The 20,798-nt window shown below is 46.1% G+C and overlaps 1 pseudogene; it reads left to right on the top strand.

Moving 5' to 3' along the window:
* The first annotated feature begins 358 nt into the window (after positions 1 to 358).
* Positions 359 to 20,798, top strand: part of LOC138554397 (zinc finger protein 850-like) — a 225,070-nt pseudogene continuing 204,630 nt past the window's right edge.

Here is a 20,798-nt window from a genome sequence, read left to right as displayed (position 1 = left end):
CGCGCCGCCGGATGTAGGGAAACGGCTTATCTGCACAGGCGCGGTGCAACCCACATCCTACTAGCCAGGTTCATTTTCTGCATCCGCTCATGATCTTCCGAGAAGGTAATGCGCAGTGTGTGCCTTCGGCCAGGCTTCCTGCAGTAAACTGCTTCTCTGCACATGCGCACTGTAACCCTACAGACTACTAAACACACTCACTGCAGAGACACGACCGGAACAATCTACTAGCCGGGCTCCCTTCTAAAACACTACTTCTGTGCACATGCGCACTGTGCTTCAACAGCTACTTGCCAGGGTCCCTTCGCTTATGTGCGCATGCGCACTGTGCTTCTATACTACTTGCCAGGCTCAATGCAGATAGACTGCTTCTCTGCACATGCGCAGTATGAACTCTTACCCGCGCTGTATTTGAGGGCCATCAGATTGAAGACCCAGGGCCATCTTCTTTGCCTCGAGGCCTCTTCTTCGGCTCTGGAGTTTTTCCCGCCTTTGCACCTCGTGGTGACATGAGAGAGGTGAGAGTGTTTTTTCTCCCTGACTGTAGCTTGGGTCCTTTAGACCGGAGGACGTGGCAAATGATCCTACACCACGCTCGGCATTTGTCATGGCAATTGTACTAGCAGTGGCCTCGCAGGCAGCACTGAGAACTGGTGCAGAAGCCTTGCAATCATTAGGCACAGGAGCTTTGAAATCATTAGGTACGGCAGTACTGAGAACTGGTGCAGGAGCCTTGCAATCATTAGGCACAGGAGCATTACAATCATTAGGTATGGCATTTGTCATGGCAATTGTACTAGGAGTGGGCTTGCAGGCAGTACTGAGAACTGGTGAAGGAGCATTACAATCATTAGGTATGTCATTTGGCATGGCAATTGTACTAGTGTAAGTGAGAGGTCCCTAAAAATACAGTTAATTCTCCCAACGGAGTCAGTAAAAACGCACCCCAGGAGGGAATGAGACCAAGACCAAGTGCTGGTGGTATCAAACGCTTTATCTAAAATAGGGCAAGCAGAATCTACTCTGCTTACACCGAGAGCGCTCTGCAGAAAACATGTTACAATTCAATTATATACAACAAAATCATCATCGAGCTGAGGGAAGGCCTAGGGGGCACATGAACAGTTGGGATTGGTTGCTAAGAGCGACACCTATAGGTGCCATAGGGTCAGCATTTGGTTGGCTTGAGGGCACGTGGTGAGACAATGACGTATCCTAGGTCAATCGGTCAGCTGGGATCATCGGATTGGCATGTGGAGTGGTGAGTTGTTGCGGTGTTGCATATTAAATAACCATTTAACATTTGCCCTTGTGGCCACACATTCCCATTTATTCACTACCATAATCAGCTTGTCCTGCGAGCTCAAAGACCTGTGATTTAAACACTTATACACGCGTGGTTCAAATGCAGGTTAATTTACTATTGGGCCCAGGTTAAGATTCTTCCATTGAATACAGCGCTTAACCTGTTCAGACAATTTCAGAATATACTGACTACGGGGCAGAGCTCTTGGGGTCATTGTATGGTCTGGGATGTCCATCTGATAAACAACAAATAGGGCTCTAAATCTATGTGCCTCATTACACGGATGGCGGAGAACCATGGCACTAATAGCGCCATTGGTTCATGCCGTTAACATACCGGCACCGCCTTGGCGGAAAGGGGAATTACCGCCCCATTCCCAGGTTGGAATTCCATTGCCCTTCCCCATTCCCATTTTTGCCCCATAGGGCTCGATGGGAATGGGGAAGGCGCTAATTACGGTACTGCAAATTGCGGTACCGTAATTAGCTCCCTGGGTCCCTTTGCGGGTTGGTTTTTAACACCTGCAAAAAGCAGGCGTTAAATCCCCAACCCGCAAAGGGACCTCGTAGTAAGGCGGTACTGGTAAATCCTTACCGCCATCCGTGTAATGAGGCCCTATGACTTAAACAAATGGGTCACAAGAGGCACATACCATCATGGGCATATATTTCATTGTGGGGGGGTTTAGTGGCTGCTTGTCCAAACATCATTAAATCTCTGCTAACCTGTCTTGACACCATCAAGGGTAGCGGAGAATCGAAACCTCTTTGCAGTATAGTTCCTCGTTGCACAAAGAAACAAGGCCTTCAGAAACAGATCTTACCTACAGGCCTTTACACGCGGCTTACTATATTACATTTAGGTTATACTGATTTAGAAGATACTATTGGCCTGATTACGACCCTGGCGCTGACGGAATGAAGGGGGCCGGTACGGGACTGGCCCCCTTCATTCCGTCAGGGCCGATTACGAGGTTCCCTTTGCGGGACCCGGATCAGACGTCTGGTAAAACCAGATGTCTTTTCCGGGTCCCGCGAGGGGAAGAGGGAGATAACAACGGGACACTTGTAATGTGCCTGTTGTTACCTCCCTCCCCATTCCCATTGATCCCTATGGGGGCTCAAATGGGAATGGCGAATGGTTCCTGCAAGGAGGAATTACCGGGTCCTCCTATGTCGGAATGGCCTGGTTATTCCTCATTGCAGGAACCCGGTAATGGAGCCCGGTTTGGAAGCAGCCATGGAGCTAATGGCTCCATGGCTACCTCCAAACTCGTAATGAGGCCCTATGTTTTCTATCTGGCTAAATATTCTCAACATAACAAAGAACTCCTCAAGAAATTAAAAACATGTGTTTGAATCAGCGTTCATCTTTCATTAAACGCAGTTCATGGCTCCGGGTCTGTGCATGCAGCCTCAGCAGATGTAACTTGGCGAGAGTGATTAGCTGCTGTATTACGTTTACACGATATCGTACATATATTTACATTGGAACTTAAGAAATTGAGGTAGCTTAGCGCTGGCGTGTATGAGCATTTTTGTACCATATGTTAATATACATCACACTTTCATTATTAAGCTTAACATAAGAACTTCTGGTCACACATATATGCTATATTGTTCACTCGTATACACATTGCCCCATTATTGAGTTTACATGATTTCACATGCAAAAAAGCACGTTGGCTCTGTCCTCATTAAGGCGTGAACGATCAAACAGACTCAAGGGTCACTTATTGCGGTTGACTCTGTCTTAAGGGGTATGGGGATTACGTTCTTTATGGCCAGGGTCTGTTGGGTGTGGGGGCAGGTTTATAGAGACGGATGGCTTTTGCCCTGGACCCTGCTCAGGGCTGTATCTGGATCAGTGAAGTGAGACGGAAGACAGACGATACAGTGTGAATTTTGTTGCATTCTCGCAGCTAGTCTCTCATGGGAAACGTACAACTGCAGAGACGGCAAGGGGAGGAGGTGCGGGAGGAACTTGCTCACTGTGCGCGCGCCTGGCTGGGAGAGCTGCAGGCCTACGTTGAAACCTGACAACTATCCTACCATTACAAAATGGAGTCGGTGGCTTACAAAATGGAGTCTCGTTCAACTCTGGTCTCACACTGTTACAAGGGGGGGTCACAGTTCCTGAGGGTATTCCCGCACGAGTGCTCCGAGGCCGGGTCCCTGGACCCAAAGCAACCACAACTGGGTCTACCCAGTAAGTGTAGGAATGGGGGCAAGGGGGTTCAGAATGCCCTCTCCTTCCACTCATTCCCCCTTTCGTTACTTAAGTAATGAATATTGTAACTGCTCCAATCTTTTACGTTCTTCTTCTAATGCCACTGCTTCATCCCATGCAGGTGTCCCCTTTATTGGCATCCATGCTCTGCATACCGCTCAGAGGCTTTATCCCCTTCTAGCATACTCATCTGGGGTACAGGTCATATAAATACACCCTCCAAGTCCACCCATACTTCCTTGTACCATTGTAACTCTCTAGGCTCCTTTATGGTTGTGTGAATTATCCACTCTGTGCCCTGTGTTGTATATAGCTTTCATTCTATATTTGGGCTCCGAATTATCTATTGTACTTCTGCCTCATGTTTGATTTGCGCCACTCCATTCGCGCTCTGAAACACTTGTGTACGAGCGCAATACAAATAAAATATCATATATCATATATCCATTTTCATGGCCCATTGTTACCATCATCAGCGCACCATTAGGTACTGCATTTGCGCAGCATCAGAGTCCTAATTGGCACACAAAAAATGAGGAGCAAAAAGACGATGAGTGGTATGAGAAGTTTCATGGTCATTCCTAGCCAGGAAGGTACCCAGGAGAAAACATCAAACCAAGTGCTGGGCTGTGCCCCTCCTTCGTCATTCATACGCTCTCCGAAGTCATGCACTGCTGCTATCTCATGTGAGAGGTACCCATTCTCTGCGTCTCCAGAAGGTACAAATGTGCAACATGCGCCTCCCATTTTTCGGCAAACACCTCCATCGATTGCTGTTAACAGGTCTAGCACATACCTGTTCTGCATGGTCATTAATCACACGGCTCGAAGTTCCACTTTGATGTCATTAAACCCTTCTTCAGTGTCGTTGGCCAATTAGATGAGCTCCCACCATGTGATTTGGAGCCACTTGGCATTTGCTCTTGCCTGGATGCTAGGAATGAGGGACGCAAAGAATGTCTCGACAGAGCTGAACAGCTGGAATCAATCTGGTATTTGGGGCAGGAGCTCTGATGATTTGGCAGAGATATAATTTGATGATCGTTTCTTCCTCTGCATTGGATTTTGTGCACCTTCCTCCTCTATGGTATACACGGAAGCTGTTTCATGTGGCGTGGGTGACATTTTGTTTGGGGCCACCACGTGTGAGCTTCCTCCGTGGATGTGGCTTTCTGGGATCACCTTTCGGGCGGAATGCAGCGTTGCCAATGAGCATGTGCCTCTCCATGATTGCAGGAGTTGCAGGTACGCCATGTTGCCGCAAACCCAGTATGTATCCATCATTGCAGCCGTTCCTTTCTTCATGTCCTGTATTATGAGAGTTTTCCTGCAGTTTTTATTTTCCCCCATATCCTTTTTCCCTTCCCCACGGAAACAAAGTTTGTAAGAAATGTCTTTTTGTAGTTTAAAGGGTTTCTCGATGGCGGTGACCCAAGTGAGCTTTTTTATGTGTTCAGTCCATGTAGGAGCGCATGTTCTCTGTACCCATGACAGCTTTTCTTCAGACAACCCTCCCAGCGCCTCCGCTTTGCATAGTACTTCTTTGTTTTGCAATTTATTGTCTGCATGAAATGTCCCTTTTATCACCAGGAAAGGCTCTTTTACACAAACTATTCCTTGCGGCCGGGAATAACATGTCCGCTCGTTCTGCAATAGTTCAAATGAAACCGTGTGCACTTGAAAAGTATTTTTGATTCGACATAGTGCAATATGTAGGAGACACTGAGCCTCTGCAAATGGTACTTCTTGGGGCAATAGAACCTTTGGGGTACCTGAGGCATGAGGTGTAAGTGAGCATACGTAGCAACTTTCGTTAAGCTTGCTTTGCCATGTTGCTCATGTCAGCATACCATTTGTTTGTCTGGTGGGGGTTGCTGGGGATCATCAACTGTGTCTAAGCCGAATTTATAATGCTCTTTCCATTTTTCCTGTTGTTTCCCTCTTCTTCCTTCTGAGCCCACCTCCCCCGTTTCCCTGGGCCCGCTTGCCACCCTCCTCGCCTTCCCATCTTGTATATACATTATAGTAGGTGATGGTCATGCGTTTGTTATCCCTACTCCCTTCTCTGATGGTTGTGTTTCCTGATGTTGCAGTTTCTGAAACTGGCATGGTCGTTGGGTATGGGTGATTCTGAACCCACATGAGTTCTGAAGGAGTTCTGTCATTCATTGTGATGGTTCGTGGAATACACAAACCTTGGGACAACGGACGAGATGTACCGCGTCCATTTTACTCATCCAACATGGAGAATACCATTGCGGCAAGTTACGGTATAGCCGATGGGCCACATGAGAAAGAGGCTGTAGCCACGCCCCCAGACTGGCGAGCAGTACTTCCGTATCCAGCACCTGCACATCGGCACGTTGCTACTCTCTTTCCAGAGTCAAGCCGCGCTTCGCAGACGTAAGTACGCACTCGTACCTGCAGCCTTTCCACTTCTTTCCTCGTACAGCTAAGTGGTTGTTTTGTGTCTGTTTCTCTGCTCCTACTTATTATTGAAACTCCCTTACGGTTCGCTTTAGGCAATCATCTGATCGCAGCTTAGATCCTCCGCCTTCTTCTCTGCTTTCTGTGGAATCCGAGGAGTCCCTGTCTTTACGAGACGATCCTTCTTCCAAGGATTCTAGGACGCAGGTCTTGGTACGATCTTTGATAAAGAAGTCAGATTTCTTTCAGTGGCATTTCCTTTGCTTTACCCAGGATTTTTCCATTCATCACAATCTCCTTTCTTTAGGATTCCTTCATCTCTTTACACGGGACATTACGCTGCCTACTTCTTCCCAGTACTAGCAGGGGTCAGTCTCTCTTTCAGGAGGTAAGCTAAGTTACTTTCCTTCTCAGTTAACAAGATCAGGATTGTGAGGGGAAAGACTAAGGGCCTCATCACGACTTTGGCGGTAACCCTTAAATCCGGCAGTCACGCTATTACCGCCGGATTTAAGGGTCCGCCAAATCAGGACTTCGACGGATTTCGCCCCAGCTCTTGGCTGGGGGGAAATCCACCGAAAATTCGTGCTATTACCGCCGGCGGGAAATCCGCTGGCGGTAAGAGCGCAAATTTTCCCCATTGAGCCCAATGGGGAATGAGGAATTCCATTACCGCCAGGCTCGTGATCCGGCGCTATTAGCACCGGGGACTTCGGCGGTAGGGCTAATACCGCCAGCAGTCATACCGCCGGCGTTACCGCCAAAGTCGTGATCAGGCCCTAAGTCTAATTTGCTTTACACTTTGTTAGGCTTTGCAACTATTCCCCCTGTTTTCTCCAAAACTGCCATCCAGGAACTTAATCCTCCGGTCTTCCGGGCCTGATTTAGGTGTTCCTAGGGTAAGCCTTTTATCCTCTCTTTGGGTCTGTAACATCTATCCTTCATGTCATTAATTCCTCTCTGTGTCTACTTGCGCCTAGCACTTATAGAGCTTGGAGGAGATTGGGAAGTTCAACCGAAGGAGCTGATTATTCTCCACCAGAAACACCTTCAGGGAGCAGTCTTCAGGAAACAACGCTCTCTAGCAGCCCTTCACAGGGTTTTTTCCCCGTAAGGGGTTTTTCCCTGGAGGCTCCACCACTGTCGGACTCTCCGAAGTCGGATGGTGGAGGGGTTTCTAGGTATTTTCCCACTACTCCAGAAGGTTACCGAACCATCGATCCCAAAGAAGAGGTAGGAGTTTTGTTTACCTGTATTTGAGTCTGAGTACATGTAATGATTTTGAAATATCACAGTTAGCAACGCCAAAAAAAGATAGGAACGAGAACAGTACTCAAACTCGAATACGGTTTCAGAAAACTCATTGATTCTAAAATGGATCAACAAATACAGCAATTGATAGCGGCAGTTCAGTCACTTACATCCGAGGTTCAAACTCTTAAACAGGAGAAAATGCCACGTTACTACAGAACCAACAGCAGGCTGCACAGCAAAACCAACAGCAGACAGCTCAGCTAGCAGCCGCCCAACAAGCCATAACAAACCGATCCCCCCACTGTTCGGAGGTGCATCCTGGGCCTCTGTCGAGAGGTCAGTTTGACGGAAATCCACATAAAGTCAAAGAGTTCTTAGACGCCTGTACCATCCAATTTGCATTCAAGGGTGCCTATTTTCACACAGAGACCGCGTTGGTTACATGATTTCCCAGATGACCGTTCCTGCATTGGCTTGGGCAACCCCATTGGTCACCTCCAATAATCCGATCTTGGATTCACACACAGCCTTTTGCAATAGCATAAGAACGATGTTCGGGCGACAAGAGATACGGGTCGTGTCCCAAGAACATCTATTAGATCTGAGACAAGGAAATCTAGACATTTTAGCATACATCACCAAATTCAAGCAGATGGCTAGTGAAACTATCTGGTCGGACGATGCACAGGTCACACTGTTTCGAAGAGGACTGTCCGATGAATTGAAAGATGAAGTATCACGGATACCCAGACCCGCATCATTGTCTGAATTTATTGCATTGGTGATGCAGATTGATTACCGTCTCAAAGAACGGATCAGTGAGCGAAGAAGGGGAAGAACCCAACGCCCCTTTACTCCAGCATCCTCATCCAATAAAGCCAGCACCTCAGAAGAGCCCATGCAATTGGGTCCCACTGCTAGGGGTCCATTATCTTCAGACGAAAGGTTGAGGAGGAGAACCCAGGGTCTGTGTATGTATTGTGGGGCGAATACCCATTCAGTTCAGGAATGTCCCATCGCTCCTCCAAGAAGGTCGGGAAACGCCAACGCCCGACCGTAGGAGGAACCACAGTTCGGGAACCCACTACCTCAAGTGGTTCCTCAAACAAGATACAGAATTCCATGTGTACAGGGACTCCTCATTCATTCATGATGGTTCTTCAAGTCACTAAGTTTCGGGAATCAGAATGGCCTTGAAGTTTCCGCTCTGATTGATTGCGGAGCTGCGGGCAATTTTATTGATGATCTATAGGCCACCCAGAATAATCTTCCACGATCTAATAAACTAGAAGCCATACCGGTCGAAAGTGTGGATGGGAGTCCTCTTATTTCAGGCCCCATAATCAGTCAAACCGTGTCACTGATCATGTCCATAGCAAACCATCACGAAATTATTTTGATGGACATCATCAGAGCCGCTCACTATCCTGTCATTTTAGGGTTACCTTGGTTACGTAGGCATAACCCTTTCATCAATTGGTCTGCCGGGTCTTTCTTCCTAGGCTCCGAGTTTTGTCTGGCTCATTGTATTAAGGAGGGGGACTCCCCCTTACCAAATCTTGTACTACTCTGAAAGATCCTAAAACAACAACTTTCCTTAATTGCATATCCAGACTTCCCACTGTATACAATCAATTTGCAGAGGTATTGTCCACATCCGAATATTCTCAGTTACCGCCTCACAGAAGAGATGACTGCGCCATTGAGTTAGTACCCCAACCACCACTGCCATTTGGGAGAATGTACATTCTTTCCGCTCTTGAGAAAGAGGTTCTGCCGGAATATTTACACACTAACCTAAAGAATGGATTGATTACCGAGTCCACGTCCCCAGCAGCGGCATCGCTATTTTTTATTCCTAAGAAGAATACCCACGAGCTTAGGCCCTGTATCGATTACAGGGGATTGAACAAGATAACCATTCCTGATAAATATCCCATGCCATTAATTCCGGATATTCTTGAGGCAGTCAAACGAGCCACAGTGTACACAAAATTGGATCTAAAAGGCGCTTATCATCTGATTAGAATAAGACAAGGAGACTAATGGAAGACAGCTTTTAGGACCCCATTCGGGCATTTTCAATATCAGGTAATGCCTTTTGGGCTATCCAATGCCCCCGCCGTATTCCAGAGATTCATGGACCATATGTTCGCAGACCTACTTTTACAGTCCGTCATCGTCTACCTCGACAATATTCTGGTATTCTCTTAAACTGTCATCGAGCATGAATCCCAGGTAAGAGAAGTACTCAAGAGGCTTAGCCATAACCATCTTTTCTGCAATCTGGAGAAGTGTTCGTTTCACCAACCCACGGTGACCTATTTAGGGTACATTCTATCAGCCCAAGGAATTGCTATGGACCCTGAAAAGGTTTTGGCTGTGAAAGATTGGCCTACTCCGGTGTCATGCAAAGATATTCAAAGATTTGTCGGGTTTTCAAACTTCTACCGAAGGTTTATTCCTTATTCTTCCGCCCTGACACAACCTTTAACTAACTTGCTCAAGAAGGGAGTGACATTCTTGTGGACCGAACAGACTCAAAAAGTCTTTGATGAATTAAAAACCAGATTTACCTCTGCACCTATATTGAAGAATCCAGACCAATCACGTCCTTTCCTCTTGTGGACAGATGCATCCCAATTTGCCTTGGGAGCGGTATTGCTACAAAAAGATGATCAGAGTCAGGAACGTCCTATCGCATATCTATCAAAGACCCTTACACCTGCTGAGCTGAATTATACGGTGCTGGAAAAAGAATTGTTGGCGATAAATCGGGCATTTGAGGAATGGAGACACCTCCTGCTGGGAGCATGGTACCCTGTGGAAGTTAGAACCGATCACCATAACCTCAGAATTCCCCAATATGCTCAAACTTGCAATAGCAGACAAGCGAGGTGGGCTCATTTTTTTTCCCCTTTCAGATTACCTTTTCCTTTATCCCGGGGAAATACAACTTGCAGGCAGATGCATTATCCCGGAAGGATCACTCTCCTCCTGAACCTTTTAGATCTGAACCCATTTTTCCATATCTGGCAGCGGAATTGACAAAACCATCAGATTTTCTGGAGCACCTGAAACTTCAATCAGGAAGAGTCAGACTAGACAAACTTTCAAAGTCCCAACAAAAGTCCTTGACAATGAAGGATGGAATCTATTTCCATGATCAGCAGATATACGTACCTACTAAGAGTCTTCAAAAGGAGGTATTGAGGATGAGTCACGATGTAAAGACAGCAGGACATCGAGGTGTCTCAACCACACAAGAATTAATTTCTTGTCATTTTTGGTGGCTATACTGGAGAGAAGACATACGACAATCCATCCAATCCTGCCCCATTTGTCTTCACACAAAAAGACCTAAACACTTTCCTTACAGGAGTTTAGTACAGATGCCGATACCGACAAGACCCTGGCAGATTATTTCTACAGACTTTGTGGTAGATCACCCTCCATCTCGAGGTCACACCACGATAATGGTAACCATTGACACCTTCACAAAATTGGCACATTTTGAGCCTTTCCGGTGTCTTCCCACGGCCGCTCAAATGGCTCAGACTTTTATCACCCGAATTTTTACGCTCCATGGGCTTCCAGAAACTATAATTTCAGACAGAGGCTCTCAGTACACTTCACGGTACTGGAAACAAATCTGTAAGATCTTGGGGATAACACGAGCATTGAGCTCCGGGTTTCACCCTCAAACTAATGGCCAAACGGAAAGACTAAATCAAACCCTTGAAGGATATCTGCAGAGTTATATTTCCGCGGTCCAAGACAACTGGTTGGAGTTATTAACTAAGGCAGAATTCGCATATAATAACTCCCATCACTCTACAATCAACGCCTCACCATTTTTTTTGTACTTATGGTTTCCATCCTACGTCCTTTCCCAAGACTGGACTAACAGATAGCAAATTCCCAGATGTGAACCATCTAATGCAACAGATTTGTCAGGGACATCAATCTGCTGAAAAGGCACTCAAAGACTCCCAGCTGAGGGTGAAGAAGTTTGCAGATCGGAATCGAACCCCGGCTCCAATCCTGAACCCGGGAGACTGGGTCTGGCTGTCTTCTCGCTTTCTGCCTCGTCATTTATGACCATCGAAACTCTCTCCAAGATACATGGGTCCCTTTCGAGTTTTGGGAAAGATTGGAGCAGCTGCCTTAAAACTCCGATTACCCAAGACCTGGTCTCGTATCCATCCAGTTTTTCAAATATCCCAATTGAAGCCGGACCAACGGAGTTCTTTCCATCCTCATATTTCCGCACGTCCAGATCCCATTTCATCATCTACTGGTCCGGAATATGAAGTTTCCGGTATCTGTGACTCTCGTTACCATCATGGAAAGTTACAATACTTAGTAGATTGGAAGAGTTACACTCCCGCCGACCAGACTTGGGAATCCGAGGCTGCAGTACATGCTCCCAAACTGGTAAGAGAGTTCTATCTGAAACATCCGGACAAACCGGGGTGGGGGACACCCCTAAAAGGGGGCATACTGTGATGGTTCGTGGAATACACAAACCTTGGGACAACGGACGAGATGTACCGCGTCCATTTTACTCATCCAACATGGAGAATCCCATTGCGGCAAGTTACGGTATAGCCGATGGGCCACATGAGGAAGAGGCTGTAGACACGACCCCAGACTGGCGAGCAGTACTTCCGTATCCAGCACCTGCACATCGGCACGTTGCTACTCTCTTTCCAGAGTCAAGCCGCGCTTCGCAGACGTAAGTACGCACTCGTACCTGCAGCCTTTCCACTTCTTTCCCCGTACAGCTAAGTGGTTGTCCTGTGTCTGTTTCTCTGCTCCTACTTATTATTGAAACTCCCTTATGGTTCGCTTTAGGCAATCATCTGATCGCGGTTTAGATCCTCCGCCTTCTTCTCTGCTTTCTGTGGAATCCGAGGAGTCCCTGTCTTTACGAGACGATCCTTCTTCCAACGATTCTAGGACGCAGGTCTTGGTACGATCTTTGATAAAGAAGTCAGATTTCTTTCAGTGGCATTTCTTTTGCTTCACCCAGGATTTTTCCATTCATCACAATCTCCTTTCTTTAGGATTCCTTCATCTCTTTACACGGGCCAGTACGCTGCCTACTTCTTCCCAGTACTAGCAGGGGGTCTCTCCTTCAGGAGGTAAGCTAAGTTACTTTCCTTCTCAGTTAACAAGATCAGGATTGGGAGGGGAAAGACTAAGTCTAATTTTCTTTACACTTTGTTAGGCTTTGCAACTATCCCCCCTGTTTTCTCCAAAACTGCCATCCAGGAACTTAACCCTCCGGTCTTCCGGGCCTGATTTAGGTGTTCCTAGGGTAAGCCTTTTATCCTCTCTTTGGGTCTGTAACATCTATCCTTCGTGTCATTAATTCCTCTCTGTGTCTACTTGCGCCTAGCACTTATAGAGCTTGGAGGAGATTGGGAAGTTCAACCGAAGGAGCTGATTTATTCTCCACCAGAAACATCTTCAGGGAGCAGTCTTCAGGAAACTACGCTCTCTAGCAGCCCTTCACAGGGTTTTTCCCTGGAGGCTCCACCACTGTCGGACTCTCCGAAGTCGGATGGTGGAGGGGTTTCTAGGTATTTTCCCACTACTCCAGAAGGTTACCGAACCATCGATCCCAAAGAAGAGAGAGGTAGGAGTTTTCTTTACCTGTATTTGAGTCTGAGTACATGTAATGATTTTGAAATATCACAGTAGATATTAAAATCAGATTCATTTACGTATGAGCTCAGTGGGGTGACTTGCATTGTTGTGATATTGGTGGTGCTGTTATATTCATCCCCATGGTTCCCGTGGGCCCATATTAACTTGACACCATCCCAAATTGGATGGGTCCCTTTCTTGATTGTTTTTATACCCACGCCCCCCTGGTTCACATCGATTGAAATATATGTGATAGTCCAATACAGGAACAGGCCAATTAACGTTGAAAAGAATACCAATGCACACACAAACCGCACGCATTCATATGAATAACTAGGATAAGCATATCTCCTTCGTCTATTCCTAGCCACACTATCATTTGCTGCTGCTGGGGCCTCGTCCATGCCCATTGTAGCTCTTGATAAATGAAATATAAACATTTGTTAATCATGCACGTTACTCTTCCATCTTTTCCACCTCATTTACCAGTGAATTAATTTCAGTTTTACGTTTTCATTTCTCATATGGTTAAGTATTATTATTTTATTTTTTTCTCGCATCCTTTCGTTTCTTTACCCCACACCTCAAGTCTGGGGGAGGGGAACCGAGGGAGACAATTCACTGTCAGTTGGAGTCGTCAACGAGGAAGGAAAACATTATTGTCACGTATATTTTCAATTGCATAATCAAAGAGGAAAAACAGAGAGAGAGAGAGAGAGAGAGAGGAGGCATTTTATATTTATCTCATCTTGTCATACACATTACTAGTACTTGTTGACACTATAGATTTATTTACATATCTTTATTTATTCTTTGTTTACTCTTAGTTTGTTCCTGGCACCTGTACTGTATTTCCACGTTTCCCACCCTCTCTGCCTGATTCATGGAATTATTTGCCTGAAAAACGCAGATTTACGCGCCTTTCTGCCCGAAAATCCCCATACTCCAAACAGAGATTTTCGGGCAGAAAGGCACGCAAATCTGCGTTTTTCACAATAGAATCAGACTGTCTATGTTTTTGCACTCTGCTCCTCCCTGTTACTTTTGTTCTCTCTGCAGTCCGTGCTCCCATGAGTCCTACGAACATCTGTTAAGTGCACCCAATATTTCAGGCCCTGTACCTTGACAGCTGTAGGCGTGCAGTACCTTGTATGAACCATGGAACCTTGGCCCTTTCCCCCTACGAACAAAACTCCTCACGTATACCATGTCACCTGTCATCAACTGGCAATCTGGACTATCAGTGGCTGGGGTCATTGTATCAGTGGCGTTTTCCTGTGTGAATGGTGGTGCTATTTGTTTGGCTATGGCTCATGCGGCTCTTGTCAAGTTCCTAAGATACTCATGGAATTCTTCTCCTAGAACTCCTGCACTTTGGTGTGCGTCTGATTGCCTGTGCAAGGGTGAGTGGGCTGTGTGCATCCTCCTACCTGTCACAATTTCATGGGGTGACAGGTGGTGGTCCTTGCTAGGTTGGTTTCTCATTTCAAAATGTGCAAGGGGTAAACAATAATTGTACTTATTTAAATTGGAGTTGCAAGTTAATGCTGGGTACTTGCACGAGGAGTCCATATCCTTGTATTTTTATTTTCTTTAGCTTCTTCTATATTCTTTGGCATATATTATGATGTTTATCTGTCGAGAGTATGGAAAAATTTATACTTTTTATCAAAATGGTTTTGTTTTATGTTTCTCTTTCCTTTTTATGCAGTTGAGCAAGTTCTATGTGGTTATTTCATTTCTTCATTTGTCTTCAATTATATAATTTAATATTACATGGTTTTATGCTCTTTGTATTCTGTGTAAAAAGTCGAAATTTGTTTTGGCTAAGATGCACAATACAATAAAAAATAAGTAAGAGAAATGCTCTGCTTATGGTGCAATGTATCTGTAATGTGTTTTTAAAGAATAGGTAAACTGGCCTAGTGGTAATGCAATGGCAGACTGTAGTTGGAGCAGTGTTTGGTGTCTAGTAGTAGTGGTTGGGAAAGAACAGTTCTTTATATGTAAGGTGAAGTGTTCTATATAGACACTTGGCCAGTATACACACGTGTGAGCAGGTGGGAATGGTGGCACTGTAAGAGGTGCAATGAGAAAGCTTGGAAAGTATGACGTGTTATATGGACTGAAAAAGGAAAAGTGCATATGTGCATTTACAGCAGCACTGTGTCTAACCTTTTTCTAAAAAAGATAAAGCAGTGGCACTTGGTGTGTGGAAGTTTAATATGTTGACTGTACATGTAAGTAACTGGCTGTCTTCTCTGGGCCTCTTTTCTCAGCCGGTTTCCATGGTTAAGGACCTGGGGTTTAAACGTACCTCATCTTTGTCCATGGAGGCACAGGTTGGCACGGCCACTTCCAGCTCAGGCTCCTGCGACGGGTCATTCCCTAAATTCCAGTGCGCCTATGTACTGGATCGTTTGCAAGTTCTTCAGAACTTTGCCACGCGGTTGTCACATTTATCCGTAAACTCAGTTGGTTGCCGGTTGCCAAACGTGTTCAGTTCAAGGCCCTTTGCCTGGTCCTACATAATATGAAAATAGAACTAAAAGGGCAGGTCAATGAGAAAGAAAACTGTTTACATATTTTAATAATACAATCACATATATAAAAAATGTTAAATGAGATATATTCAGAATATCATTTTCTAATAAAAAGCCAATTCATAGGCTAAACCTCAATTTGGAGCAAAGACAGAAGGCAAAGAAATGATACATCATGTTTCACAATCATTAAACACTTTTACAATAGATGTCTCTAGTATCTCTCTGATATTCCACAGAGAAAACTCAACTCGACATGTTTCAGTTCTTAATGTCTTTTATACAGAACTTTCGTCAGGAGAAAAAAGTGTGCATCCAGTTCCTATTGTGCGTCCAGTTTGAGTAGAGATAAAACCACATACAATACACGACCTGTCCACCAGGCTTTTTATGGCCGGGGGCAAAATACCTTATGGCTAAATGTCTGCCTTATATTCCGAGTCGTGCCTTGGGGTTGAAAATAATTTCCTTTGAGAATTAATTAAAATATGTCCATAAGTAACAGAGATATAGAAGATTTGATGCACTTTGTGTCCATCCTTGAAGACATCATCAGTACTACATGCCACACAGCAAGTGACGTTGTGGAAAGTATTCCTCCATATCTAGTTTCTGATCATATGACACCTGCCTCACATTTGCCTCACTAAAACTACCACAAAGTATATATTTTGTGCATATGATCTATAGTACACATGCCACAACTGGAGCCAGTAATTTTTAGATGTCACCTGGAATTTTCAATAACCTGAGTTGGTCACGGGGCCACATGATGTATCTGACCCCTTCATAACCAGCCTCGGTTTTCTTAGGTTTTTTACTGGAATGCATTGTATCTAAGGGTTGCCAGAAAAATCTCCTCTAGTCGTGGATCTCTGACCCAATGCCTGCTTTAGACATCCAGATACTGCACTGGCCGTAGGCACAATTCTTATGTATTACAGCAGACACAAATGCAGTTCTACCATGATTAGGGACATGCATAACAAGGTGATTGTCATAAATGTCATCTTATTTGTGTCTAACATGCGTTTAGCTGAATGCATAAATATTTGCTGTTACGAAGGAAAAACTGCATATACATTAGAAAAAGAATATCCATATCACAGGTGCTCCATGGTGTATAGGACAGGCCTACTGTGATGTTTCTTCTTCTCCAAGATTTAGGTAGCATAAACAGCACCTTCCTCGTATCCTTAAGCAAGGCTGCATTCCTTAGACAGTATGTACCTTAAATGGAGCCCTCCTGGTCTCAAGGTCTTCCTTGGCCTCCGAAGTGCTGAGGAGTTCACTAGCTAAGGTGGTTGGTGGCTGATCTTTCTCACTTCAGGAAAGTTGTTTCCTCAAATCAGAAGACACACTCATGGTTGCTTCTCATAGTGCACCGGCTCTCATGGAAGACTTTCAGAGCTGTGAAAGAAGATTGAGGAGGGTTTAAACTTAACTGCACATGTGGAGATAATGTTGCAATGAGGGCAGTTTCGTGATTCTATACTGTAATGCGCCAGATTCCAAATCGGCTCCCTTTTTTTAAGCATAACCTTGCGCTGATTATGCGATAGATCAGCAAGCGCTATTGCATCCCTCAAACCTCATTGTTTCATTAGAGTTATCCCGCTGTTATATCACATCTTATAATCTTTGCTGGCAAAACACAGGTACACTCCTAGTGCAATAGTGATGTTTGGATTTGTAGGGGTGCCAAGATGGGTATTCAGGAAACATTTCAAAAACCCTTTGGGGACCCGGATGGTTCTACTGATGAGCCCCAATTCATGTTGCAATCCATTACCCGGGGAACTTGTTGAGGGGGAACCTGTGACCCTCCAAAGCCCTGAGTTTTGGAGGCTTTCCAAGCATCCACAGGGAGTTGCCCCCCAAACCATAGAGTATAACCGTGTTCATTTTGGACTCCATCACCTGGAGACACTTATCCAGGCGTTTTCCCAAATTGATGATAAAACCGAGAAAGCACTCTTAACCCATGGTTGCTTGCTTTGCCACCACATCTGCAGCCCCCTTCGTGAGGAAAGGCCAAACCCAAATACCTGTATTATCCACCACCCCAATTAATGAGTTATCCAGGATCCATTAAAAGTTTGACTTTCCTTTGTCTTAAGAAGATTTGGTTTAAGACCATGCTTCAAAAAGTACTTATGAGAGTATTCTAAACTCTGTTGTTGCCAACCCTGGTGTCAAATAAATCACCTCAATACCCACGATCATATCCAAGGCCTTCTGCATTTCCTTTGACAAGCCCCTCTTAACGATAAAATAGAAAAGTGGTATTGACTGATCCCATGTCCCTCCCGTTTCAGCTCTACACATGTCTTGCATTTTAAGAGTAAATCTAGTTGGGTCCTCATCACCCATAGTATACTGCATCAGGGACTGTAGATTGGGTATCTGGGATGGCCCTCCGTAGTGCATCCCATACCTGTGCTCTTACTCCATTGAACGCTGCTCCATCATATGCATCTTCCCCAGGGTTACTCCCGGGTATCCGGCCTTAACCCACATATCCCCAGCCTGGTCCACAATTATAGCAACCATCAAGCTATTAAAATTCCCTATTGCCAGTGGCACCCCTGCTGCTTGCTTTTTCTAATTCATATATCCACTTGCTCGCCACTGCTGTAAGCTACGAGAGGGCCTTAATTACATTATTCGTATCAATTTGGGGCAAGGGCACATACTGTGTCCTCCCTGCCCCCTTATGTATGAGGGTCATCTGCATCTTTGCCCTACTTCCTACACCCTTCTTCACAACTCCTCTTCTCCTCTTTACCAATGCCATGCGGCCGGCCGTGTTGCTCAACCTGTCCCCGGCACACAGACATTCTACTTGAGGGGTATTCTCACCTGCCTCTTCACCCCTTCCTTCTCCTTTGCTCTGACCCTCCGCAAATGTAATATTGTCCTCTTCCTCCACATTCTCTCCTAACACTGTATTTTCCTCTCCCAAGATTATCCACCCACCCGGGATTCTTCCTTTCTCAAGACCTACATGCCTTATTTCTTCAATGTGCATCCTAAGCAGCACTTCCCCTGATTTCCATTCTCACGACACTTTTCTCGATGCCCCTATTTCCCTTACTGCTCTTGGGGATGTCTATATCCTTCTTAGTTCTGTTAGCAAACCTGTCAGTCTATCCTGGAACTCCCTTGACCTGTAACCCACTGATGCCAGTACTTCAGGCGGGTGAATATACAGAGGTGGAGGAGCGGTAGCCAGCATTGTTGCTGGTGCTGCAGAGAACCCTACCACAGCAGAAGGGGTCCCTATTGCAACGGGTAAATAGCTTGGATTGGTGCACCCTTCTCCGGGATATGCTGTCAAGGGATATAATCCCCCACACACCAATGGCACCACGCCCTCTCCTTCTCGCTTCCTGCACTTTCCATCTTTGTCTCTCTGCCTCTACTCCGTTCCCTTGATCATCTGCGTCTTCAAACATACGCCAGAGATCTACATTTTATTTTCTCTTCTCTGTAGCTGCTTTCCCTTATATTTTGCTAATAAAAATGTGGACATGTGTTCCAAGATGATGATGCTGCTGTTGTGTGAGCCCTAACCTGGCCATGGGCAGAGCACCCCCCCATGTCTCTGCAATCCACTGCTTATATTTTTCCACCCTGTCATGATACAGTGGCAGGGTTTATACATATGTTCTATTGCTGTTCCAGCCCCCCATGCTAGTGGTGTATATCGCTTACTGACCCTGCAAAGTCGCACTAAGGCACCACGCAGGCTGCCGCTTGCTTATAACAACAAACACAAAGAAAATCAGCTTCAACCTTTTTCTATCCCCCTTCCTTACACACATACACCACTCCACAAAACCATCCAATAACATAGCTTACCACACCGCGATGCACACACTTACCGCCCCTTCTACGGCCTACTCTTTATTCAATACAACGCAAATACAATAAAATAAACTAACAGGACAAACACTACTTCCAGGCCTATTATGAGACCACTGATTTTATTTCTGTATTCCTCCTCTAAATAATATAATGTCTTGTGGTTCCACCTTCCCTCCCCTTCCGAGGAGGGGCTCCCTGCCTTACCTTTGCCTTGATATGATATGATATGGCATTTATAACGCGCCTATACACAAGTGTTTCAAGGCGCGACGAGGCAGGGAGGGGGGAACAGGGGGAAGACAGACAACGATCTTACTAGGCCAGGTGTCATTCAGATCGCGCAAGTGCGGGGGTAAGGGGAAGGGAAAAAAGTGCAAGGGGAAGGGGAGAGGGGGAAGTGCTGAACAGGGTAAGTAGAGTAAAAAAAAATAAATAATACATAGGGCCAGCTGGTGGCAAGTGCAAGGTAAGTGCAGACAAGTGCTGGGAGGGGGGGGGCTGTAAGGGATGCAGAGACAGTCCCGCGGTGCTGGGGTTGCCAGGGAGGCAGTGCAAGTGGAGAGTGGCTGGGCCAAGGACCGAGGTCGGTGAGAGTGGCCCAGGTGCAGGTTCAGTGCAGTTTCAGTGAAGAGTTAGCAGGGGAGAGGGAGAGAGAAAGCAGATGCAAAGAGGAAGGTTTTGAGGTGCTTCCGGAACCGAAGATGGTTCTCCTCAAGTTTCAGGGAGGCAGGAAGGCTGTTCCAGAGGGAGGCCCCTGCCGCAGAGAGAGATCTACCCCCAGCTCGTTGCTTCGAGAAGAGGCTGACCCTGAGGGAATTGGAGACAGATGAGCGAAGGGCTCGGGAAGGAACATATTTAGGAAGAGAGAGTTGAAGGTATTTAGGCCCCAGGACCCAGAAGGCCTTGTGGACAATGCAGAGGGTTTTGAACTTAATCCTCGCAGCCACAGGGAGCCAGTGTAGAGATTTCAGTCCTGGAGAGATACGGTCCCTGGGCTTGAGGCCAAGGACAAGTCTCGCAGTCCTGTTCTGGATGAGTTGCAGAGGGCAGAGAGTAGAGGCAGGCAGATTAAGATAGAGGCTGTTACAGTAGTCCAGCTTCGAGAGAACCAGGGCTCTGGAGACCGTGAGCTTCTGGGGGAAGGAGAGGAAGGGAAGAATACCTCTGAGGAGGTGCAGCTGGTAGTGAGACTTCTTAGAGACGTCAGTAATATGAGGAGAGAAGGAGAGTGTGGAGTCGAAGATGACCCCGAGGTTTTTTGCCTTGCAGGTAGGAGCAGGAAGCGGGCCAAGAGAGGCTGGCCAGAGCGCTGCAGGGAAGGAGGAAGTGGGTGTGCCGATGAGTAGAATCTCAGTCTTACTGGCATTAAGGCAGAGGTCATTGGCGGCACACCATTCCTGGATAGCAGACAGACAGTCGGAAATGAGGGAAGGAGAGGAGGAGGCCGAGGGTAGCCTGAAAATGAGCTGGGTATCATCCGCATAGCACTGAAAGTTGGGGCAGAGAGTGGCGAT

This window comes from Ambystoma mexicanum, unplaced genomic scaffold, assembly GCF_040938575.1.
Source record: "Ambystoma mexicanum isolate Mex_15411 unplaced genomic scaffold, UKY_AmexF1_1 Mex_scaf16, whole genome shotgun sequence".
NCBI classification, from domain to species: Eukaryota; Metazoa; Chordata; class Amphibia; order Caudata; family Ambystomatidae; genus Ambystoma; species Ambystoma mexicanum.
Note: the sequence above shows the minus strand (reverse complement) of the source record. Positions and strands in the feature narration are given on the sequence as shown.